Here is a 14,665-nt window from a genome sequence, read left to right on the forward strand (position 1 = left end):
CTCTAGATCTAGATAATTAACTATCCTTGACATCGTTAGAGTTTAATGAAAGATTCAATTCTATGACTCCTAAATGAGTCGAAAACAACATTTATGCTCATATCCATGCTATAGAGCAAAAGATTTATTTTATGATATCCGTGCTATAGAGCAAAAGATTCATTTTATGGTATTCATGATGTAGAGCAAAAGATTCATTTTATGTTTGGATATTTATCATACTTCTAATTCAGATATATGATAATAACAAGCTAGTTGAAATCATAGTAAATTATTAAATTTAATACCTTCAATTCCTATGCAAAGCTTAAATTAGGAAACATGTCTATTCTTTTTTTTCTTGAAACATGTACATACGCAAATGCCTATACAAGTAATATAAACCCTAACCCTATGAGCGCCTAGGGAAATTGGACTAATAAATCTTGGGATTGATGAAGTCATGCACATCATACCAATGTGAAACACCTATGTGAGCTTGGACCAACAAATCTTGATATTGACAATGACACCACAAACACCTCGTTGTTCGCTAGCACGTCCTTGTACTACTAAAAGAAATAGTCACAATAATGAGACATGTACAACGTTAAACTTGAGGTTCAATACCTAGTGGGTAGGAAGTACATCCATCTCTGCTAACCATGAAACCAATGGTTCTTATAAACTTGTCGATTCTTATAGAAATGAACCATATATCTTAGGTTCACCTCTTTTATTGGATGTAAGATCCAACAAAATAATATCAACCCTAGTCGAATCCTTACAAGAGATGTCCACAACCAATTTTTTCTAGGCAAATACATATTATTTGGGAGGAGGTAGAGACTAGTATAAGCAAAATTTCACTAAGTTCATGTTGAATGGGTTTGGAAAACTAGTCCTTTTAGGTCTTCATTCATGCATTCAAGAATGTAACTGGGGCATTCTATATTTCAGTTTACATTCATTCATTCAACACCAAAATTCTATTCCCTATGTAGTAGAAGTGAAGTAAGTTTTGGAACACATGCAATTAAATTTCTGAAGCATTGGCTATCAAGTGTCTATAAATATTTGGGTTGGATATATGCAAATGATGAACAATGATGCCCTAGAGAAGTAATTCTCTAATATTAAAATTGTAGTAAGTTTCACAAAATTGGGTAAATAGTGATATAAGTTAATTGTCGAACCATAATAATACCTAAAAGAGATAAATCATACTTGTTAGTGGCTAGTTTATGGGATGAAGCTGATAACAAGTACATGCATTCATCTTCAAAGCAAAGCTGCTCAATCGCACACTAGTGCTATCAACAATTTTGTTCATCGGAGGCTTTCTTATGTTTGTGGCTATGCGTGTTTCACATGCATAATCCTTATAATGAAAAAATACCAACTACACAACTAATCCCTATTTCTCGGACATAACCATTACATTGCCCATGAAATATATGTCACCATATCTACTTGCACGAAAGTTAGATATTACTGAAAGATAAGTAAATCCTGGTTTGTTTGATAAAACGTGGCTTCTACTACTTGTAGATGCAATATAAAAGGCATGCAAAATTAGAGCACTATTTAAAAAAAATTGATCTAGCTATTAGGACTCTTATAAGAGAAAGAAACAAGCTTTCAAATCATATTCATGATTTTTTTTAAAAATACTAATTTGTATGTGCAAGTTAACTATCTACTAATTTGAATCGATGAGACCTTACTTGAAGACATAGCAAAGATTCAATCTAGGACCTCTAATCTAATATAAAAATAAACCATTTAAGCAATATACCTATCAATTTATATGTAAAGCAATCGTACCATTAATTATTCCTTCATGGAGGGGAGCGAAAGAGAGCTTTTAATAGCACCTATGAGTAGACAAAGAGAGTCCTGCCAACCATGGTGGTCAAACATGACGTCTTCATCATTGATGTGTAGTGCTTGTTTTTTTTGGATGTGTGTGTGTGTGGCGGTGTGGGGGTGGAGCATGTGGGAATGTAAGGAAGGAAATAACTGAATTCACCTTAAACATAAATAAATAATGTTTATGTGAAACCTATTTGTGTACTCAACATATACCACATACTCTTTTGCATATGTGAGGTGGGAGGGGGAAACTATTTTAGATCCATTTGCCCAGGCAAACTATGCAATGCATTTTCTCCTCCAATGACATTTGCAATATATTTAGACCTTCAATCTTAAAATGAACACAAAGTAGGGAAATTATTTATGCATATGCAAATGAATCTTACCTTGGAGCATATCTGACAACATCAAATAGACAAAGAGGGGGGCGGCTTGAATTGGCCTCTAAAAATTTTAAAGCCTAACTTAAAACCTTAGCCTAATCTCTACTTAATCCATCTTCCAAGCCTTAACCTAAGCTAATACTTGTGAAACACACACACTAAGGTGATGTCCTTAGGGCCAACACGCTAAGCCATGTCCTTAAGCAAAGCTCACTAGCAAAGAGTCTTTAATTGCAAGAAAGGAAACCTACAAAAGGTAGTTGAGGACACACTATCAGTGTATATGAACTCACACCAACCATTTACTTCTAGCACAAGTGCATCATGAAGACACAAGATTCCAAGAATGCAAGTGTAAAAAAGTAATAGAGAGGATGACACTTGATACTTTTCCATGGTGTTGAGGTGTTTCTGCATCCCCTAGTCGACATTGGAGCACCCACTAAGGGCTATGCTCCATTGAATCTCCAAGGTTCAAGATCTATTAAGAGTACCCTTTCTCCATCTCCGGGTTAGTGCGTACAAACTAGGCACAAAGCAATATTAGGCATTCCATCAATAGCCTCTAATGGAAGATCATAAAGGACTCAATCACCAAACCTTCTAGGTGATGACAATTACCGAGAGTAACAACCTTCGATCTTCTTCACTTCATCAATAATCTAGCCAAGAGCTTCAAATGATGCACACTTGCTACTATTCACACTAGCAAGTCTTAACCTTCTATCCGAACACTCAACTATAAATATGCTTTCCTATAGCAAAGGAGCTTGCAAGATGTGTCTATCCAGGCCATGGATTAGAGAGAGCTCAAAATGAACTATAGAGCACATGTATATAAGGTGTGTTAGGTTCTAAACCTAGAAAAGGTGCCTGACCCAGGCCGGTTGACTTGTAGCCCAGGTGAGTGCCCCTATGCAATGCTCCCAACCAAACACACTCATATTCCACCAACTATTGGTCAGATTTTTGCAGATGCATGCAACACATGATAGTATGCTGATTCTATAATACCCTAAAATGATTTTCCTAATTATTAATTAATTTTATCTGATTTGTTGATTTTTTCCATGAATTTACCTAGGCCAAAAATATTTTTTATGAAATTAAAATCAAATATAAGTCTTAGAAACATGTGTGTTGCATTCATGCTAGTGCATTGGTTTTATTTTATTTGTAGGGCTAGAGTTGTTTGAGTTGAATTCAAATTTCATTTGGATTTAACCTTTTTAGGGAACATTTGAATTTAACTAAGTTTGAAAAGGTTAGAATAAGAAAACCCTATCTTTTTCTTTCTTTCAGCCTAGCAAACCAGGAGCCCAACTCGGCCCTTCTTTTTTTCTTCCCCGTGCCCCAACTCGGACCGTTCAACGGCCCGCAGCCACGTTCGCTCTCTCCCGCTGACGGATGGGGCCTGCCCAGCAGCGTCTCCAGCCCTTCGTCTTCCTCGAGTTGAAAAAACTGCCGCCGCCGCCACCGTTTCCCTCCGCCTTGTACCTGCCGGCGTAGTAGCCATCAAGGGCCGCCCTAATGAATGCGGTGGTAACCGCCGAGCCCTTCCTCTTCCCTTTAAAATGAGCCCCACGTGCAGCCGAGCTGTCCCCTTCCGAAAAATCCTAGCAGCGCCGTCGCCCTTGCAATCCCCCGCACCGGAGCGCAATCGTCGTCGATACCTTGTCCAGGAACTTCGCTAGGTTGTGTTGCGTTGGCATACATCAACACCGTCGTTTTTCCTTGAGTTTTGAGCTTGTTCGAGCTCACCGGAGTTCTTCTCTCTTTGTAGATCACCGCCGCCTACAAACATCCGCGTCGGTGAGCCTTCCCTCGATGTGAACCTCCTCGTTGATTTTCTTCTGATCAATGAATCACGCACTCCCAGGCTGCAGGAACTGAAATTCCTGCCTCGCCACATCACAAACAAGAATACCAAATGCCATTTCACAACCCTGAAGAAAACATGCCCCCATGAATCACAGTACCTGAGTCTTATACCTAACTAAATTCCCAGAAAATCCACCCTGAATCACGTTATCAACCAGTGCCTGAGACTTGTTACCTAATTACCAAATACCCAGAAAATCATGCCACAAAAATTGCAGGTTTCTTGTCTTTTTTCAACTCCTTGTAGCTTAGGCTGCGGGGAGTAGCGCCACTCGCGCATGTAATGACCGTTGCTATCCTCTATTTATTATAAATCAAAGCTGGGCAACCAGGTCTTTCAAAAAAAAAATTACAGGTTTCAACATCAGCCCATAAATGGCTCGACTTCAATCACCAATATCTTCACCACGTCGATCCTGCTCGTGAGCGCTGTGCGTACGGCTTTGAGCTCGTCGAGGATCATCTTGGTGTTGGGATCCATGGTGCTCAGCTGTTTGTGGAATCGGGTGAAGTGATCGTGTTCGATTTGGTGGGGTTCCAGGGTGAACGAACTCGTGCCTCAGCCGTCGACCGAATCCACCTCGGCATGGACCTACGGGACCTCAAGTTCGACACCGCAAGAGTGAAGAACAGAGATCAACCCGCCGTGGGGGATCACTATTCGGGGTCAAGACGAAAGAGACGAGAGCAATGCGGGGGAATCGAATGGATATGATACACCAATTTTGTTAGCAGCTCAATAGAATTGGGAATTTGGGAAGGATAGCAAGAAGGGGATAGGGCAAGACGAGGTCTGCTATATTAGTTCATAGGAGAGTTTGTTATATAATTGTTCTTAACCCCTTACGCAAGAAGCTATTACATACTTATAGGGTCTGTTTGGTTGCCTATATAACCCCTTATCCAGGCCCTCACAGTGCAGTTTGGTCATGCTTGGTTCCTTGCATAGGCTCATATGCATGCTAGCGCTATCCTCGAAGCAAGCCCAACCTACATCCCACTGTTCGATCAAATCCTGCGTATCTAGCTATGCACCCTTTCTCTTGCACCCACTTTGCAGCCCAAGATATGGTCTAGCCATTTATGCAGGAAACCAATCACACACGACACTATAATATCTAATGCAATACAATACTAACGCAATTAATCAATCAGGCCCATAGGGACGACACCACGCTGCGCAAGGCACGACGTCGAGAGTCACTTGTTCTGCCAGTCCGGGCCGAAGACGCGTGGGTTCAAGGTCCTGAGCCTGCGCAGCCTTTCTTCCTGTAGGCCATCTTGCCACGCGCATGTTGTCGGACGATCGTCAGGCGTAGGCGATGCTGAGCCTGACGCTGGTGCTGCTGTAGTGGTAGTAGTAACACCACCCTGAATCACATTATCAACCAGTGCTGAGACTAATTACCAAATACCCAAAAAATCGTTACCGCGAAAATTGCAGGTTTCAACATCAGCCCATAAATGGTTCGATTTCAATCACCAATATCTTCCTAGGCAACAAAGTTGCAAATGTATGTAGTCTACGGTCGACTTCAATCACCAATATCCTAGGCAACGAAGTTGCAAATGCATGTAGTCTACGGTTTCAAAAAGAGACGGCTGATGAAATGGCATGGCGTTCTAGCGGACCTCGGTGTCAAACTTGAGGCAGATGCCCATGCTGAAGAGCTCCTGGTACAGCAGCTTGGAGCCGTAGGGCACGTTGACCCGGACGATGCGCTCCGCGGAGCAGCAGAACATGCAGTAGGGGCTGTGCACCTTCTTGCTGCCGCCCTCGGCAGGCCTCATGATCACGTTGGCCACCCGCTCGCAGGCCTGGCAGATGTGCATCTGGGAGAAGTCGCTGAGCGTGAAGAGCCGCTCGTGGAGGTTGCCGGCGGCGCCATGGGCGAGCATGCAGTCGCGCTCCATCTCCCCGAACTTGACACCCCCAAACCACTTCTTGTCCTCCACCGGCTGCCGCGTGACCGGGTGCACCGGCCCTGTGTTCCGGAACTTCACCTTGTCCTCCGCCATGTGCACCAGCCGCTGGTAGAAGGTCGGCCCCATGAACATCAGGGACTTCATCCGCTCGCTGGTCTGCCCGTTCAGGACGCTCTCCTCACCCCACCTTGAAAACCCAGCCCTGCAAAGCAAACCCACAAGGTATAGAAACATGAGAAAAAGCTGTGCCATACGAATGGCCGAATGGCTAACCAGCCTCACATATATATGCATCTTTATTAATCAGTGCATCTACTGATCTACACCATGGGAATGCATCATTGAACATGTTCCTATAGCCTCACAATGAGAGGGCAAAATGAGCACTTGCAAAAGCCATAACAAAGAACCTTGACATGAGATGCCATGTGCTACAATTCAGTTACCAGTATCCTGTCTAGTTTCCCCACATGTGTGCAAGGGCGAATTAAAGTACAAAGGTGAGAAAGGAATCCGTCATGTAAATAGAACTTACTTGTGCAGCTGTTCGGTGATCACGTCCACGGTTGGAGTGGTGAACAGTATTGCATACCTGACCTTCCCACCCATGGCAATCCCCTTCCCCAGAGCAGCTTCAAGCAACTGACCAGGGGTCTGACGAGTTGGAAAACCGTGTGGGTTTATGACGATGTCTGGAACTATCCCTTGGCAAGTAAATGGGAAATTCTCCTGGGAATCCAATAGGCCAACCACTCCTTTCTGCCCATGCATGCTAGCAAACTTGTCTCTGACGCATGGTGAGCGAGACTGAAACGATTATTAGATTAATCACTAGGGAGATTGACAAGTGGGCATACAGCACTTGTAGCAAGCAAGAAAAGTAAGAGAATAAGTATTGTTATGAAATGGTGCAGATTAGAAAACTAAATCTTCTATATATCATTGACACCTAAGGTGATATCAGAGCACTAAATATTCAAGACAAAAATGTAGATCATCTATCATTTCCAAAATCATAAGGAGAACATACATACACAAGTTGAGCAAAACATGCCAAATATCTGAGAATAATGCCATGCCCTACTGTACTATGTAAGGCTATCTCCAACAATAACACCCAAAATACAAGACCCATTCGTCCTTTGAGTAGCGCTACAGGCAAAAGATTCAATACCTATTAGGCATCTTCTCCAATAACAAGACCCAAAAGAGAATCTTTTCTGCAAATGGGTTTCTAGGAGAGAGGATGCCCATATTTGGGTTGTGCCTCTTGGGCAAACCAAAATAGGTCTCCCGCATAGGTACTCTGTTGGAGGCTGATTTTGGGTCTCTTGCTACCTATTTTGGGTTTGTGTGCCCATATGGCTTCCTTGTTGGAGACAGTCTAAGGAGAATGCCACTGCATGCAAGCATGGGCCACGAAAAACAATGCAGAATAATCTTGAAAAGATTTATTAGTCACCTGTCTTAGAGTAACAGTTGCAAAGTTCACCTCATCATCATTCGCTGAAAGAACTACCTTGGCCACCATCCCTTGCTCAGTATGCATCAGTTTGGCACTATGATCTTCACCAGACTCAGAGACCTTTCCAATGACAATGTCACCACTTTGAAGACTTGCTCCAACATAGGGTAAACCCTCACATTCCAGACTGTCAACCTTCCCTCTCTTGCTTTGCACTTTATCAAAATTGATACTTTCCCTGTGTTTGAGACGCCTTGTGATCTCTTTGTTTTCGACCTGTGCTTTATAGCTCTTGAAATGTAGTGTACGAAACATGCCACGCTCTAAAGAGGCCCTATTCAGCACCTGAGAATCTTCTTGGTTGAATCCCTGATGTACGTTGACTGAGACTATTGTATTTTGGCCATTGAAATATTCTGGTGTATTAAAGTCATCTTTTTGTCCAAAGCTGTAGGCTGTCTCTGCCATTCCAAGACCATAGGACACCACAGTTTTAAACAAGGGTCTTTGTGGATAGAAGATTTAATGTGAAAGGGTGTCAAGTCTAGTGTGAGAATTTGTGGGAGAGTAGCCAATAGTCTGCTGGGATATCTTTTGAGCTTGCATGAGAACCCTCCTAGCGTTATCATGGTTGGCAAAGGGAATGAGACTGCAACTCAACCCTAGCAAGAAAGAAGGATCAAGTTCACAATGAGTAGAGCCAGAAGACTCGTCTTCTTTCTCCCCTGCGAATAGATGTCTAATTCCAGATGCACATCGGATGTCCTCCTCTTCTTCAACACCAATCAACTCAACTATGTTTTGATCCATAAGTTCCTGAAAAGAGTATAGTCCATCTTTTGGTCTTGTGATTCTTCTTAGATTTTCAACTACAAGAAGTGGTCTTAGAATTCTGCCTGGATCAGAAAATACACGAACTTCTTTATGGTGCTTGTCCATTTTGATTTCAACCTAATCAAATTAAAAATAGGAAAAATAACAGTATTACTACCAGCTTGTTGCAACATATGTACTTAAGTATTCCACTGAAGCAGAAATAGTACATGTAACAAAACAATCATATTCCACCTCGTGGCAAAAATATATATTGAATATTCCTAAACATACACCAAATGCATAAGGAAATAAAGCAAGTTCAGTTCAGAATTCCATTAGCATGAAATTTCAGATCCACCATAAAGTTTTTTTTTTTCTTTTTGAGATTATGAAAAGGAATACTAGTTTTTTTTTTGGAACGAATTAAAGGAAAACTAGTAATAAGCAAGAGAAGATTAGAATGGTATCGACTCATCACAAGATAATTAAAGTGAGTCCGATGTTAAAGGTTGGTGGGTAATTGCTATGAAATTTTTTAAACCAGTAGATACATGAGCACAGCTATACTGAAGAAACAACTTTCAGTAATCAAGAACTTATTAAGCAGCAAAATCTATCACGATATCATGAAGGCATCAGGACTCATGATGGTACAAGGTAAAATATATCCAAAAAATTGAAAGTATGAATAATGGTTTATTAGAGTTTTCAGAGACCACGAACGGTAGTAAGACACTATCCTGGATCTGAAAACTGAGGTTCATGACAACGGAGTGTTAATTTGACAGATACGGAAACTGAGCAAACCTGAGGATCAATTAGCTTGCTACGCCTCAAGCTTCTTAAACGCGAAGTCAATTCGTGTGGGTCTGCACATACTCCAAGCAAGCCTCCATTCAAGAAGATCCTGAATTTCCCAGAAATATCTTGTAGAGAAATATCATTCAGTTTCTTCATTCCAGAAGAAACAAATGTATCAATCAACGGTTTCCTCACTACAGAGCTAACCACAGCAGTCACAGCAAGTTTTTTTTCACAAATCCACATTTTTCACCATCAGTGGTGGACAAAAAAACATAATTTTCCCCAGTAGGATGGATTCCTGCAAAAGGAAAGTCAGTTTGCACATGGATATTGGAAAAGGAAGAGAGTAGGCATGCATCATTTTTTTGGTAGAAAGGAACAGGGAACTTACGGGTATCTTGCATCTCCAACCGTTCCAGAATACGCAAACCACTGTCGCGTCCTCCTCAGATCAGACATCATTTGAAGTGGATTTGTTCTCCGAAGGGTTGCTACAACCCCTGAACACCTTTCTTTTTTAAAAGGATGCTGCCAAGAACCAGTGGAGAAGGCCCGGTTCAATCCATTGGTAATAATTGATGCATCCACATAACGCCTAAGGTCATGCAAGCTGCCATCATTGCTCAAATCTCTCTGCACGAGCTTAACCATGCGTCTTTCTGCTCTCTTAATATGAGTCCAGAGTTCTCTCCGAAGCAATTGGCAGGCAAGATCTAGCCTCTTGTTACGGAAATCATCCTTATTATCACATTTTCGGTTGCCAGAGTATGCCATTAGCAGACATTTGACCATGTAACCCAAGAAAAGTGCCTTGCTCCTCACCCCATTGACACTAGGAAACATATACCTACAAACATACTCATCAAAGGATTCTTTGGGTGGAAACTTTGATTTTCTGATCAGCTCATCAACATATTGACGGGCTCTACCTGGAGTGCGGAAGCCTTCAAATTCTTCATGAGATTCTTTAATAGTTGATGATATTATGTTGACTATGGAAGCACCACAGTCTAGGATATCAATCATATCAAAAGCTTCCTTGTCTGACGATACACCAAGTGCAAAAAATACTACCCAAATTGGCAGAATCGTACCCATGAAGTAAATGTTTATGACTTTGCAGATTTCATTGCGTTTGGATGGAACGAGTTTTATATCGATCTTTTCTCGTCTGATTTGAGACGTGTAACTTGTATTCCAGCTAGGGCGGTCTGTGACCCAAATCCTTGATAAAAACCTTTGCTCTTCAGCAATGAATACCTACAGAATTTAAAGCAATCATAATGAGATGTTCTTCACCCAGACATGGTGTCAAACATGTTCAATATCAAAAAGGTAAAACTTTCTTAACTTCAGTGATAATTTGTTAACTGCAGAATTTCTTGACAACGTTACAGAACAATTTCCATGCATATTTATGAAGCACCATCGTCCTACTATATAAATATTTGATTTGAACTTTGACCACATGCATATAGTACTTATCACAGCACTTGCCAAGCTAAAATTTGTAAACTCCATTTGATTTAACCTGAAATTTCACAAAACATATGTTTGGCAGTGCCAGGATAGTCTCCCTCATCTATCTCTCTCTCCCTTAAGTATTGGGCAAGGTAAGTAACACAGTAATACTTCCCTCATGGCACCCTCCAGCCTAAGGCGTGCACTAGAAGTGAGCCGCAGTCACCCTTTGTGAAACTTGCGATAGCCAGGACTCAACTCAAAACCTTTGTCTCTGACAACATATTGAGTTTCATGCACTAATTAGTTTTTTTTATCAACATGCACTAATTAGTTTGCCAAAGGCCAAAGCTTAAACTATTGAGAAAGGTGGGCGATATAGCAAGCATGTAGGGCAATTGCATAGCAGTGCCATATAGAGTCGTCGCATATATTTGAACCATAAAACTCGCCCTCTCCAAAAAAAAAAAAAAACATAAAACCTAATTTGTTCTGACTAAATATCTATTACATGCCCCACTTGATACATAATATATTTACAGCACCATCAAAATCTATAAGAATGCACAATGCAATGATCTTTGTGAAATACATTTGCTGAGAATTGAATGAGCAGGCATGAATCATGTCAGGCAGTACCTTTTCTGTTCCTTTGATCACAAAGTAGCCACCAAAATCAAACTGGCAATCACTTTCTTGAAGTTTATGCAGCCAGCACAAATTTGACTTCACCATCACAGGTAACAATCCCATGCTGACTTGTTTAGTTTCTGTCATTATATCTCTTCTATGAACATGTGTATCCTTACCTGTTTTGGCTTTGTCACTTTTGTCGAGTATATAAACCTGATAAAGCCAAAACACTAGTTGATCAGGTGGTAAAATATCAGTATAAATCTTGTTGATACAAAGATCAAGGTCATAACTTGATTACAGATGCCAGAGTAATTTTAAATCACATATGCTGCTCAATATACAGGGAGAAGGCAATACTACAAGCAGAATGCCAAGGCACAGTGCAATAGCTACATTCAAAGTCTACATGAGTTTTGAAGGCTGAGTAAGGGGGAAAACATCAGTGACATCATTATGGCTATTGTGCCATGAAAAGTAAAGTTAAAAATGAACTCGAGAAGGAGCTTAATCTAACTAACTTCCATGTCATTTATGAAATATAAGAAAAGACTGAAATGGTCACATTAACATCCATACTAGTTAAGAGAATAAGAAAGCTTTTCTGGAATATCTGAAACATTTTTTTATTTTTTTCCATTTATATTATATATAGTTTAGTCTTTCTTAACAGGTACAATATATTTTACCCCTACTGTTTACTTGATATGTAACATAAATTAGGACATCCTGACCTGAACAGTCATTTCTACATTCATCCTGGACGCATATGTCATCTTCTGGAGGTGAGCATGTCTAGGCTTAAATTTGAGATCTTGCTGTTCGAGATCAGAGTTGTCAACCATAAACACTGGCTCACCAAGCTTAACCCTACCAAATTTAACAGTTGCATGTTTCCAAGCACCATCTTTATTTGAAGGGTCATAATCAAGCTCCACAGTGATCTCTCCAAAAGAATCAAAGAGCTCTTGGAGTCCATGGGAGACAAAATGATTGTATGAGTTTATCTGATGGCTAACCAGTCCAGTTTCACTGAAAAATGATCTTGATGCTTCTTTGCAAAACTTCTCGAGGCTTGCAACATCAAAATCAACTGGTACATGTGAGGGTAGGTCTGAAGAAGCCTTTCCTTTCCCTTCATCTTCCTTAGGCAGTATTTCTTTCAAATCCACATCCATAGCATTCTGCTTTTCATTCCCTTCATCTTCCACAGATATTACACCTGTCAAATCCACATCCATAGTAGACTGCAGTTCATCAACTTTGCCAGAAGGCTGCCGCTCCCCTTTTGCACCGTCCTTGTGGGGATCTTCAACATCTCCATAGCCATCCAAATTCAGGCAATCCATCATATCAGTATCTGAGATAACAGGTGACTGATCACCATCCATTTGTGGTTCCCCCATTGGTAAACAAAAGGCAGCTGGTACTCGGTATCAACAAAATCTCTGCCTTTACAATAGAACAGGGAAACAACATAATCAGCACAGTCATCATAGAAATGCACAACTTTGAAATCAGAAAATCAGAAAGCAGAACATGTGCATCCACATGGCATTCAGCGACAAACACTGAAATCTCACACAATTTGTGCAACAACGCAACTTTTCAACTTCTTAACCAAAAGATAAATCAGTATACGATGTGCACCCAGGGCTCCACGTAGCATTCCACAAAAAGAAGAGCAATCAGATAATTTATCAGGCAGATGCATGCGCAAAGATGCTGCCTTTATAAAAAAATTGACACATCAGACATCCATTTCACTGAATTCTACCTAAATGGAGCACCTTACAGGCATAGCAGTACCAATCACGACAAAAAAAAAAAAAAAAGATTTTCAACAAAATCCACCATTTTACTCCCCCAGTCTCCCTCTCTGGTCCTTTTCTAATGGCGATTTGGGCAGGCAGGCCCACCACACCATCAAGTATGGCAAGTTCGCGCAACCTTGCATCATTTTGGGATTTAGAAATCAGAAGAGGGCTCGCCACCACCATGCGTCCCGATCAACGATCACGGGGCACCACCAAAAAACCCCCAGAATTCAGCACCGCACTAGCAGCACAAAACCCCACCCCGGCCATGAGACGCACACAAAGTCACAAACAACAAGAACAGGGGCGGGGTGCCCACCTGAGGCCACGTCAATGCTCGAAGCGCCAAAACCACGCGCTGCCGGCGGCGAGGGGGCACGGGCTCCGAAGCCCTCGCCGCCGAACGAAACAAAGAAACGAAAAAAAAGCGGCCTTTTTTTTTCGAGAGAGACGCGTGCACCAGTCCAGGCCGCGAGCTAGCGACCCAGTCCTGCAGTCCAGGCCCAGGAGCAGAGGAAACGCCGCATTGCGCCACGCGCCGCGGCCGGCGGCGCGGAACGGGGCGGGCGCGAGATGGTCGTGGAAACGAGGCGCGGAAATGGGCGGAGGGCGGAGGGCGGAGGGCGGAGGGCGGAGGGCGGAGAGGCGTACCTTGCGCGCCAGCGATCGCCGGCAGCGAGGCGAGGAGAAACCCTACGGCGCGCCGGCGCGACGCAGGCGCCGGCGCCGGTTGGGGTTTTCCTCGCTGCGTTGCGACCGAGAGGACAGAGGAGAGGAGAAGACTGCGAGTCGAGTGTGCTTTTGCTCTGCTTTATGGTACCGTAGGAGGAGGCAGGCAACCAGAACCAAGCGAGGAGGATCAGCACAGTGGACGGCAGCACGGAGGCCCGCGCTGTGCCTCTCTCTGCTCGCCGTGGCCGGACCAGGGCCGTGGCTTCCTCCGTTTCTCGCCAACCACTGCCCCGCTGGGCCGCTGGTGCTTCGGCACGCTTTGCGGCTCTCTGTTCTCTCCTGTTCTGCCGGGCCTTTCCCTTTAGCTGGGTCCCACCGGTTAGTGTCTCTTTCACTGCTCGGGGCTGGATAGGCATCCCACGGAGGCACGGAGCCACTCGGCATACGAAAAGCTTGGCGATGGGGGATTAGGGGCAGTATTATCAATTTATCATAAACTGTAAACAGTGGGTCAGTTGTTGTTTAACCATTATTTGGTCTAAATGGCCACTTAACAGTCATTTAAACAGGCTAAACTCTCATTTAAACGGAAACGATGTAGCTATGTGTAGGGTTTAAATGGTGTATGAACTGGCTAAACGACCGTTCGGGTGGTGGAAAGAAGAGGGTTTATGGCCTTTATGGGGGGTGTGATGAGATGTGATGCATAGAAGATCATGCGACGGCGGTGAAAAATTTTGGATGCAAATGTATTGTTAGCGCGAGTTGCCGTTTCGGTTCTTTCGATATGTGGCTAAACGACCATTTAGACGAACATTATCTAGGAGTGGTGGAAAGAAAGAGAGTTATAGGGGTGTGATGAGATGTGATACATAGAAGATCAAGTGACCAGTGGTGAAAAGTTTTGGACGCACATTAGTTGCTCCTAAACGCGTAATGGAACGCAAGCC

At 42.5% G+C, this 14,665-nt stretch overlaps 1 pseudogene; it reads right to left on the reverse strand.

Annotated features, from left to right (window-relative positions):
* Positions 1-5,280: 5,280 nt before the first annotated feature.
* On the reverse strand, positions 5,281-13,970 carry LOC136501250 (DNA-directed RNA polymerases IV and V subunit 2-like; annotated as a pseudogene).
* Between the last annotated feature and the right edge of the window lie 695 nt (positions 13,971-14,665).

This window comes from Miscanthus floridulus, chromosome 13, assembly GCF_019320115.1.
Source record: "Miscanthus floridulus cultivar M001 chromosome 13, ASM1932011v1, whole genome shotgun sequence".
NCBI classification, from domain to species: domain Eukaryota; kingdom Viridiplantae; phylum Streptophyta; class Magnoliopsida; order Poales; family Poaceae; genus Miscanthus; species Miscanthus floridulus.